Source organism: Oncorhynchus keta, chromosome 5 (assembly GCF_023373465.1).
Source record: "Oncorhynchus keta strain PuntledgeMale-10-30-2019 chromosome 5, Oket_V2, whole genome shotgun sequence".
In the NCBI taxonomy this organism is placed as follows: domain Eukaryota; kingdom Metazoa; phylum Chordata; class Actinopteri; order Salmoniformes; family Salmonidae; genus Oncorhynchus; species Oncorhynchus keta.
The window spans coordinates 20,442,653-20,455,576 of NC_068425.1; positions in this window are offsets into that span (position 1 = coordinate 20,442,653).

Here is a 12,924-nt window from a genome sequence, read left to right on the forward strand (position 1 = left end):
GGAAGAGATATTTATGACTGTCATAAACCTACCCCCAGGCCAACGTCATGACACTATTAATATATTCTGAGGCTATCAATGAAATTTAAACAGGCCATGGGCCTCATTTATCAATATTGTTAAACTATTCTAAAATACTACTTACGAATGGAATTTAGAATAGAATAGTAGCTATTTATCAAACAATCCTACATGCTTCATATGCACACTGGTAGGCGATAACCATTGATAAATACCAATTCTTCTCAGCCTTAGTGGTCGTACATGACCATGACCCCTAATTAAACATATTGTCAAATCATTCATTTAAAGCCTGTGCGGAATATACAACACCGTACCATGAAATAGAAAGGCCTAACCAAAAAAAGCAAATATCTTTTTACTTTTCTGAGACTGAAATGGAGGTGCTAGTGTCAGAGATTGAGTACAACCAAAATGTTTTAATTGGCTCCCTGCAGTTGTGGCTTGACCAGTAAATATTAAAACATGGCTACAAAGAGGACCATTTGACGATTCAAGTTGCTTCAGCAATGGAAAATATACTTGAAATGAGGAGGCAACACTCACCAATAAGCCATCCATCCTCAACAGCTCTCTCCTGTAGGCGTATAGGCCAACATTGCTGTTCTGCAGAACAAGTTGGGCCACTTTGCCACCACATTCAGCAGGGTATTTTACGCATCGCATCACCTGCACATAAAAAGTGGAAGCCTTTTCTGTTCACATAGTTAAAACCATTTTGCGATGGTATTTTTTGTTTTGGGTGTGGGTGCCGTCTTTCGCTCTGTTCGTATTTGGGAACCCATGGCATCATGGCAAAGAAACCCCTCTTGACCAACCTGTTGTGCGATGGTGTATGGAAATTGTATGTGTTACTGTTGCTTTTGCTGATGATTGCATCCAAAACATTGTCTCATCGAGGGCTGTGAGATGTCTGTCGGCAAGTTCCTACTGAAAAGTGCCGTTGCCAAAAACCATAAACCTGGATGTGCACTGGAATGGCTGGCATGTGTTTGCCTTTTTGGTGTTTGTCTTAAATCTCTGTAAAAATCCTAACGATTGGTTTTTTGGAAACAATATTTGCTGAGACAATCTGTACTTTTTGCAGAAAGACCCACCTGTCTCTAAAAATGCCATCTCTGCTAAATGTGGAGTGTCAAATCCTCAAACAGAACAAGATCAAATATCTCTCGTTCGATTTCTTCTTTAGGATTTGGTTGGCGGCTCACATCCAACTGTTAGGTGCATACACCGCCCCCTACTGTACTGGTGTGTGAGGCCATTCACGCACGGCCTACCTCCATTAAATTCTTGATTTGGTCATACAAAATTGGGGAAAAGGAAAATTGTCCTGCCAACTACTAGCCCTCTCTAAAAAAACACCACCACCATTCCACTATTTAACCCTATCTAATCCTACTTGAGACCAACGGTCTGAGAGGACAGAACACTACCATTCTAAACCCCCTGGAAGTATTCTGCAGTAAATTCTCACAATTCCAAGTACTTCTCTTCCACCACAACCTCTATTTTCTGTGACTTCTGATCCATTTCTGCATTACAATTGACCACCATGGCTATGAATGCTAAAAAGCCCACCTTACTGAAGCACATATTCTTCCCATGTCTCTTGCTTGGTCTCTGCCTACTCACAGGACTCCTCTAAGTATCCCTCACCCTGTACCCATCTTCCTCTACCACTCTCTTCACTGCTTCGGCATATGACACTTTCTGTACAAGTCTAATCATAGCAAACTCAGCCTGCCTTTCTCTCACCAAGCACCTCCAATGTCCAGCCCCATGGACACCCCCACAGCTAACACACACAACTTTCTCTCACCAAGCACCTCCAATGTCCAGCCCCATGGACACCCCCACAGCTAACACATACAACTTTCTCTCACCAAGCACCTCCAATGTCCAGCCCCATGGACACCCCCACAGCTAACACATACAACTTTCTCTCACCAAGCACCTCCAATGTCCAGCCCCATGGACACCCCCACAGTTTACACACACAACTCTCTCCACCGAAACGACACATTCCTTCGTCTCATCACCTCTTGCACATTTCTCACATGTAGGAATCTCCCTCCTACACAGTGCTGCAACATGCCCATGAACTTGACAACTAAAACACCAGTATTTTTTGAACAATGCTCTCACGGGATAGCGTACATGACATTGTTGGGCAAAGACTCTACATCAAAACTCAGCAGGACAGACAATGTCTTCTTCGTACACTCTCCATCGGATCTGTGTCGCACCAAACGGCCGGTATCACAGATACCAAGAATTTCTTCAATTTCAACTGATCCTCCTCAACACTTAATACCACCCCAATATTATTCCTTTCAATGGCGCCGTGCTCCAAAGAGCAAACCAAGACACATTTATTTTCCCTAATCACGTGATCCGGAGCACCCGCTCCCTCTGGACTGAAGAAACACAATAAATCATCACTAGTCCACTCCCGAGTTACACTCACCACTCAACAGTTCCCCAACCTCTTCACCACCCAATATGGATCAGCCAAAATGCAAGGACCCACAAATCTCACTCCCACTGGGCCAGAATCATCCTTTTCATCCCCTTCTCAGAGGTCATCACTGCACCTGCCACTATAATTAATTCACCCTCACTCGTCACGTTCACTTTCCTTCTCTAGCTTTTCCAAAAGTTCTGTGCGATCCTCCATTCCATATTCCCTCAAAACATATTCCACTTTTTTTCCTTATGCACTATCTTCTCCTTTACCAGATCTTCCAGAAGGCTTGTGCAATCCCCACTCCATATGTATTCATAATATGTTCTACTTTCATCCTTTTTTCCTTGTCTGCCATCTTCTCCACCAAGCAGGCCTCCCTTGAGCTCTCAACTCATTCTATTTTCCATTATCTCAACTGTATATACAACTCAATTGTATTTCAACAATGGTTTCACTTTCACAAATACTTGTCATTTAACAAATTACTGTACTTTATATTAATTTATCGTAACAAATGCACTGATGTAGTCAAATTACATATGTTGCATGAATTCACAATGGGAATACAATGAAATTGATAAATTATTAAATTATTACTCCCACAATTTCACACATTTTCACCATATATTTGACCCATTCTACACTTGACAAGCAGTCCCAATGTACCATTACTGTAAATATGTAGTGAAATTTCGCATCACATCCATTAGTGTAAATGTATTGGTACTGTGGACTCCATGTTGTTTGGCTAATGTCACCCATGTCTTCTAAGTCTCTTCCTGTACCCACACACATACAGTAAATGCCCCCCCTCCCAGACCACTTATCCACCCTGACCTTTTTAAAGTGGGTATCAGTCTTAATGTAGGCTTATACACATCAATAACTTAATTACATTTGTCAAGCAATTGCAATTTATGTAAGTGTTCATTCTTGGCCTCTTTCTCCTTGTGCAGAAATTACTTTCCCATCAGACATCACTTCAGATTAGACTCCTGACTGCTGTTGGAACATCATGTTGCATGTACAGTAAGAGGTTAGTGTGGGGGTGGCACTGACTGAGGGAAGAAATAATCCCGCTTAAAAACAGAGTATCTGTACTGCAGCCATATATTCATGAACCATCCATGGAGGAATTATAATATATGATTATTTCTGTAAGTGCTTTCTGGCCTCTTCAATATACAAGTAATGATAATAGATCATTAAAACTATTCCTTGAGAGATTGAACCTCCTGCACCCAGACAAGATCATGCTTATGCTACAATCTGCCTCTGTCTTTGGCATTGTGTATTACGTTGAACACTGCTGCTGCAAGTCTGAAAGAATCATAGTTTTGTTTACCAGCTTGCTGGGAGTGTGTGAGTGTGAGTTTGTGTGTGTGGCTGAGCAAATCTCACAGATGGTAACTATGCAGTTTTTTTTGTCATTGACAAAGTACCTGCCTGGGAGTCCTAAATTGACTATGGTGTAAGGACCTCTAGTGGACTGTAGTTTAATTACAGTCACTGTACAATAAATGAACCCTGAGTCAATCACCCAGTTGATCACCGATGGTGTGCTGTCTGTCTCACAGGGGAGATGGAGGACGGACAGGGGGACAGCCATGCTATTGGTGTTTGGTCAGGCTGCTTTCACTGCCCCCCCATCAAACCAGCTGCTGAATGGAGAGATTAGCCCCATCTCTCACTCCTCTCACTCATAGAAAAAGGCTGACTGGGTTTAAGGGACTGATAAATTGCTTCTGTTCATTCCTTCATATATCTTGACCTGTACTGCACACACACTGAAGTGTAATCTTCCTGACGCGCTAGCCCCTACATACTGTATATTGTTTATTATTATGGCTGAAATTGCTTTCATTAGAATCTCTCTTCATCATGGATATTTGCATTGGGTGTAACATTTACCTACTATGGTCAGATAGCCTTTCCTCAATTATGAGTTCATCAGTGCGCACTACTGTAAAAATATAATTCTAAATGCTCTTGGACATAGCTTTAACCTGCAGTACTTTCTTCAATGACTCATTGGCTATTGGCACTAAATAGTAATTCCCTCTATGATTCCCTCTAAATCACATCTATGTAGAAGAAGCTGTTTCTGCAGAACAAAGAAGGGCTGGGTGAAACTAGTTAATTACCTGATTGAAGACTGAACATAATTTAAAAGCAAGGCAAGCAATCAAACCAGAAACCCCAATCTCTCTGAAGTAATTACTAGATCCGTGCCTTCTACACCGAGCTGTCAATCACTCCACACAAACAGGTTCCAGCTTCATACTGAGACAAAGAGCTCTCTACAATTAAGGGGATTGTAATGAGACAAAAACCTTTTAGACTTTGTGTTTGTGTGTCTATCGGGAATTGTTTTAATTAGCTATTGATACAGATCAACTGGCTATCATCCTGAGTCAGTTCAGCCTCGGGCACACTTCTCTCACTCTGATGCCAATAGTACTTTTCATGTTGGACACACACACACATTCTCTTTCTATGAGGGGATTTCCTGGGCTGTTTGTTGAGAGTGAGTGGGGGGGGGGTATTTTAATTGGATTTTGAATGATCCATTCCACAGTGTGAGGCTTTTGGAACAAGTTTACTGTTGGTTCTGAAGCGAGTTAAATTCCTTCAAAACCTTTTGTATTTTTCGTTTTCTGAGAGGGCTGAAGTTATTATTTCAACTGACTTCCCTTAGGGTATCTTCCCAAAAACTACTATAGAGAAATACAGAGAACTATACTGAGCTGAAAGAAAGCACAATGGTGACACTGAATCACCAGGGGAAAGCCTTATCTACCACACTGATCTCACTGCTGCTAATTAAAAGAGGGAACTTAAAGACTAGAATAAGGAGATGAAACAGGATGGTGTCACCCAGGACATGAACATCATGAACATCACATTAAGGTTGAGGTGAGGGAGAATTACACGGAGCAAAGATACAAAGATGGTGACAACAGAAACTACACAATGTGTGTGTGTGTGTGAGACGTGACGCTCTGGATGTGTGTGAGATCTGGAGGCGGCGTACAGGGGAGGACAACGTTCAATTAGAGCCAATTGCAGAATTACAGCTAATCAGACAGGAGAGATAATATGTCTGTGATGAGGATGATAAGGTCAGGTTGGAGGGGAGAGAGGAGCTGAGTGTAATACTGCAGGTCTGGAACCTCCCTTTGGACAGGACTGTCTACAGAGATGCTCACTGAGCTGCTTTCAAAATGGGGATAGGAACAGTAACCCCGACATGAAAGAGAACAAGGGATGGGGGCTAAACCCATATGTGTGCAATGAAAGGGTTAATACAGGAAGGCTGGAGAAAGAGAATAGATCTGTTGGTGCTGTGGCTACCTTAATGACATTTCTATAGATATAGAGCTTTATTGTTTACTCAGACTATCGTCTTTTAAGTGATCATTATCTGTGTTGACAAGCAAATGCAGTTGTGGGAGTAATAGCAGAAAAATGCGGAAGCATACTTCAAATATTGGCATGGCCAGCCCATCACAGGCTCCAGCTGTGTACTTCAGTGGTGTTTAAAAATAACATTTATGCATTGGTGTTTTATTATACAGTCTGACATTTACCTGGAATTTTCTTTGAAATGTCTTGGACAAAATTATGATTATTATAACTACCTTTTGGTTTCTTTGGGATTCATGGAGAAAATAGCCCTCTGTATCGTTTGGTAAATAACAATGTACAAACTGTTACTGTACCATGTGATTTTATGACTAAGTACCAGGTTAATAGAGTCTGAAACAGGACTGTGAAATACATTGTTGCATTTTCCTCTGCTGTTCCAGCTGTTAAGTAACCTCCACTCATTTATTTTGTGCAGTATGTTGAAGGGAGATCTGTTAACACACAAACCCAACCAGGATCCTCCTGAAAACCATGCCATATTGCCCCGGCTAGAATATTTGGTTTCTTGGAAGTTGTGTGAACGTACGTTTGAGTTTTTCCATTAGTTCTGGAACAAAGCCATATGGTTCCTGACCAGTAAAACACAACATTTTTTTAAATGTTCTGAATTTCACCTGTTCTGGGAATGTACATTTTTAGGGAGTTTGTGAGAATATTTTACTGTGGTTCACTGAAAGTTTTATTCATTTGTGCTGAGAACGGAAATTATAGGTTACTTGAAGGTAATTCAATTTCTTTCTGAGAACATGTCTCAATAAGACATTTATTAGACCTCCTAGCTTAGTTTGGATTAACCTCCAAGCACAGATGGGACACATGGAAATTCATTTGCTTAGGGATCAATCATGCAAACAAATTTATTTTTTTATTGTAGATATTCTGTTCTCTATCCATGGAATTAGTCCACTGCGCCTCCAGGATGAAGCTGGCATGATATGTTTTTTTTAAAAACTCGTACAGTTGTTAATTTTACTCTATTCAAGCAGACCTCATTTCAAAGGAATAAAGCACTCATTAGGATCAGGTGTGGCCAATTAGTGGGCGCAGCCAACAAATCTGAACCCACTTAACAAGATAAAGGATAGAGTTTTGTTGATGTTAAGAAGAATGGAATGTGTATCTTTTTAAATAACTTTCTTAGAACGTTACGGAAGTTTTGTGTTTTTTATGGAAAGTGTTCTTAGCGTTCTAGGAATGATTTGAGAATATGACTTTAAATAGAAACATGAGGAAACGTTATGCTGAAGTACTTCCACAGAAGAACGTTATTCCTTAATGTTCTCTGAACTATTTTAGAACATTCCAGTTGGACAAACGTCCTAGACCATTACCAAATTGAAATTAAATGTAACCATCTTTCAACCTTTAGGAAACGTTCTGTTAAAGTAATGAAATATCAAGAAAATAACTTGTCAAGTTCCTTAAATGTGCTGAGAATGTTCCAAAGCTACACAACTTTCCTTCACCATTCCCAGAAAGTTGTGGGAAGATTGTATGCAAAAGAACCATAGGACAAACACGCTCTCACCAAGCGCTAAGAAGCATATGGTTCTCAGAATGTTATGTGCTAGCTGGGCGAGAAGTAATATTCTGCCTTTGTTTTGGCCATTTGTATTTTAAAGCATTCTTAACTGATACCAAAGATGGCACAATTTCACTTAATTGATCTAAAACCAGGGGCTGTGTTATCACATAAAAGCCCCTCAATGCCAAAACAGTGTTATGTTATGATGCAATCTCTTTTTGTCTAGAAGATCTTTGGGAGGGCTTAGTAGCACAAGATGGCGTTATACACTTAGACTTGAGCTGACTAGAAGAGAGTTTCAAACTGTTTTAACTCCATTCCCTCTTCCTGCACCTGCTCTATGCAAATTATGCTTTTGCTTCTGCCAGAACATCTTTGATCCAGCAGCTTTGAATCCCTCTGCAGATGCTGACTTAAGAGCCATTCTACTAACCAGAACCAAGGCCACAGCCAGGCTGAGGCAAAGGATGTCCAGATACACAGTTAAGACAGCTGCAACCATAGCCATAAAAAACAATGTACATTTTTGGTGAGCTGTCATTTTACAACTGAGTGCAATGTGATGATGAAGACTATTTTAAACAATGGATTATATAATTCAAGACATTATTGTGACAAACAACACAAACAACATTTGTTCAAAAAGGGGTTTATTATTGAAAATCAAGGCAGATTTTAGACACAGTCTGAGTATCCTCCAGTACTACCAGTACTGTGACCATCTAGTTGAGTCAGTTGGCACAGACAAAGGCAAACAGGTTGGAACAGGTGAGATCATTCCATTGCATTCCACCGGGCCAGTTAATGAGAACACAGTCTTCAGTGTCTTGGTCATTATCTAGGCTGCTCTCCGTTCCAGTGGGTCCACCTGGGAGCCGTCAGACCACATCCACCTGCCCTCCTTGTGGATGTCACTCAGTTCGATCCAGGTGAGACTCTCAGCTGGGTCGTAGATCTTGATCAGGTTGTTTATAATGTAGTGTTAATCCAGGTAGTGAACAGAGGCCAGGTTAGCTTTCTGAGACACTCAGTGTGACTCTGCATTGGCCCAATCAACACACATGGCAATGTACTTGAAGCAACGGCCATTAGAGCTGTACCAGCCCATGGAGCAGGAGCCCTGGAAAAGCTTTCCATCCTGGCCAGACAGAACACCTACAGCAAGGCTGAAGAGACAGAAGAAACAGTGGAGCACTAACATGGTGAAAAGCTGCTGGGATCTGCAGCTCTGCTCTTGTGTACGGGGCTGATAGGGTGAGAGGTTCACTGTGCCAGGCTTTTATTACATTTAGAGAGGATTGGACAAGGTTGGTTGCTAGGCGGGATATCATTGGTAGATCATTTCTGGACATGGAACCCTCATCACCTCAAAATGAATGGTATACAATGAACTATTGACCTATGTCATCTGTGAGGCTGTTTAGTCAGTGTATGTGGCAAAAAAAGACACAGAAATCAGAGGTGTTATTGTATTTCTCTCTACCCTCACTAAGAGATATAAACAAGCTGTAAAAGGCAGCACTACAAGATAAGTGCTATTGCCACATAAACCAGTTCTTATCTCTGCAGCTGTGTTCTTCCCATAATCTATGCCAAGTTAAGAAGGAAAGACAATAAACAGAATTAACGTAACAAAATACAAAATATCACTTTTGGGTTAATCGTCAGTGATATCAACGAAAACTATTGTTACTCTTTAGAGAAGACAGTAGAGAGGTCTTCATAGTCTAGGTACATTAACTAAGCATACAGATACAGTAATGGTGCCTCTAGCAGTTCTCAATGAAAGAGGTTCTCAATGGACATAGCCAGTAAGTGAATGTATTGTCTTGAAACAATTGAATTAATAACTGAAGAAAATCTGAAATAATAATATAGGTTAGATGTTTTGTGACTGGTCGAAAGATAGGTACTAGGGTTTAGTATTGTATTTTGTGTACTGTAGGCAGTCCAACAGTAACCAGGTTTCCATTGACCCAGCAACAAAAAAATTGACAGATCGACAACATTTGTATCCGTTCGACAGGGGTGGATTGTTCTTTTGTTGAACTTTCTTTATTGCGAAAAAATTATGATGGAAACTGTGTTTTTCAAATAAATGATGATTGTCGAATCACTTTGAAGGTACGCAAGGCAGGTGGTGATCACGTAACTGTGAGATCCACTCCACATGCAGTTATAAATGTCTACTGTTTGCAAATTAATTTACAACTATAAGAATTGTGTTTCTTTGTAGGACAAGGATTGTCCTGACCTTCAATAATGCCTGAATTGCTTCGTCTTGTTTTACTGGTTGACTTGCCAGTTTCACCATCCAATTATTTCTGGTCTTCAGGGGTGCACCTTGGCATGGACCATGGTGATATGCTGGCACATGATAATTATTAGAATACGGCAAATATTAGTCAATTATTGCATTCTATCCATGCTGGTTTTCGTGGGATACCTGAGCAGTGGCCATTTTATGTACATCTTGGTGGGGGGTTATGTTTTGATGCATGCCAGCAAAGCCACTACACAACACAGCACTAAACAATACATTAATTGCACTATAATGGTGACAAGCGGTGTCCACAAAGTGTTAGGGCCTACATAAGTCCCAACACATTACCACTGCCACACCTGGCTATCAGCGGAGCCATGTCTGGCAGCAAAACAGTTAATTCAGCCTCATTTACTGCCTTTTTCAAAAACATACAGTGGCAAGAAAAAGTATGTGAACCCTTTGGAAATACCTGGATTTCTACATAAATTGGTCATCAAATTTGATCTGATCTTCAAACATAGACAAACTAATAAATTATTTTATTTTATTTTTCTTGTCTATATTGAATACATCATTTAAACATTCACAGTGTAGGTTGGAATGTGAACCACTAGGCTAATAACATCTCCAAAAGCTAATTGAAGTCAGGAGTCGGCTAACCTGGAGTCCAATCAATGAGACAAGATTGGAGATGTTGGTTAGAGCTGCCTTGCCCTGTAAAAAAACACAAAATTTGAGTTTGCTGTTCACAAGAAGCATTGCCTGATGTGAACCATGCCTTGAACAAAATAGATTTCAGAAGACCTAAGATTAAGAATTTTGACTTACATAAAGCTGGAAAGTACCTCTAAGAGCCTTGACGTTCATCAGTCCACGGTAGGACAAATTGTCTATAAATGGAGAAAGTTCAGCACGGTTGCTACTCTCCTTAGGAGTGGCCATCCTGCAAAGATGACTGCAAGAGCACAGCCCAGAATGCTCAATGAGGTTAAGACGAATCCTAGAGTGTCAGTTAAAGACTTACAGAAATCTCTGGAACATGCTAACATCTCTGTTGATGAGTCTATGACACTAAAACACTAAACAAGAATGGTGTTCATGGGAGGACACCACGGAAGAAGCCAATGCTTTCCAAAAAAACATTGCTGCACGTCTGAAGTTTGCAAAAGTGCACCCGAATGTTCGACAGTGCTACTGGCAAAATATTCTGTGGACAGATTAAACTACAGTTGAGTTGTTTGGAAGGAACACACAACACTATGTGTGTAGAGAAAAAAAGGCACGGCACATCAACCTCCTCCCAACATCATGGTTTGGGGCTGCTTTGCTGCCTCAGGGCCTGGACAGCTTGCTATTATTGACGGGAAAATGATTTCCCAAGTTTATCAAGACATTTTGCAGGAGAATGTTAGGCTATCTGTCCACCAATTGAAGTTCAACAGAAGTTGGGTGATGCAACAGGACAACAACCCAAAACACAGAGGTAAATCAACAACAGATGGGCTTCAACAGAAGAAAATATGCCTCGTCTTGTGCCCCAGTCAGAGTCCTGACCTCAACCCGATTGAGATGCTGTGGCATGACCTCAAGAGAGCAATTCACACCAGACATCCCAAGAATATTGCTTAACTGATACAGTTTTGTGAAGAGGAATGGTCCAAAATTCCTCCGGACCATTGTCAGGAGGTCTGATCTGCAACTACAGGAAACGTGTGGTTGAGGTTATTGCTGCCAAAGCAGGGTCAACCAGTTATTAAATCCAAGTGTTCCCATACTTTTCCCACCTTGCACTGTGAATGTTTACACTGTGTATTCAATAAAGAACGGCAGATAGCCTAGTGGTTAGAGCGTTGAACTTGTATCCGAAAGGTTGCAAGATCTAATCCCTGAACTGGACAAGGCAGTTAACCCACTGTTCCTAGGCCATTATTGAAAATAAGAATATGTTCTTAACTGACTTGCCTAGTAAAATAAAAAAGACATGAACATGTGTAATTGTTTGTGTTATTAGTTTAAACTAGATGAAGATCAGATCAAATTTTATGACCAATTTATGCAGAAATCCAGGTATTTCCAAAGGGTTCACCTACTTTTTCTTGCCACTGTAGCTGATATGGCTGACTTGCTTAAACAAATGTGGTTTCTACTGACATTTGAGATGTAAAAACTATGGCATGAATGGATAAGGGGCAATCCGAAATTTTGATTAAGACATGAGCGAGCTAGGACGGACGTAGTCAATAACTATTTGTTCAGCACTTTTGAAATGTACAGCAACAGAATTCAGAACATGGGTTGTTCTTACAGTATTCTCGCTGTACACCAAGTCAGAACCGTGAGATAAATAAAGGGGGCATATAAACAGACAATGAAAACTCTTACAATATTCAATGATTACCCGAGATGGCATAGCAGTTCAGACGTCTTTTGTCCTCGTCTTGTCGTGTCCTGTATATATATATATTTACAACTTTTTTTCACATACATTTTATTTTTATTTTCCATCAACTCATCTTCAAAACACTCTCCTGCAACCCGCCTCACCAATTTATATTTAGAAATAAGTATTATTTACCTCAAATCTGCAATCCTCCAAGAAGCTAGCCAGAAGCTAGCCAGAAGCTCCAAGAAGCTAGCCAGAAACTAACCAGAAGCTAGCCAGGAGCTAGCTAGAAGCTAATCAGAAGCTAGTTCAGAAGCTAGTTAGCTTCTTTACTGGCAAATCGTTAGTATTCAGCTAACCACGGTTTGTGGTCATCAGCTATCCTTTAGCTCGAAAATCTATCGCCAGTTTTTGTACGGCGCGGCTCGGAACGGAACATACCGGACCAATTTTTCTCTCCATGTCCTTGGATTTCGGCTGCTCTCTGGACATTCATTCCCGGATCTCACAGCTGGCTGGCTGCTGTCCGTGTGTCTGTCTGCACTCGTCGATTCCGGAGCAAGCATCGGTTGCTCCGGAGCTGGCCAGCTCCGTCAGTCGCTCCTGAGCTCCGTCAATCACTCCTGGGCTGCAGTCACCTATCCGGACCCGTTTTACCATCTACAAGACCCTGCTAGGTAAAGTCCCCCCTTATCTCAGCTCGCTGGTCACCATAGCATCTCCCACCTGTAGCACACGCTCCAGCAGGTATATCTCTCTAGTCACCCCCAAAACCAATTCTTTCTTTGGCCGCCTCTCCTTCCAGTTCTCTGCTGCCAATGACTGGAACGAAC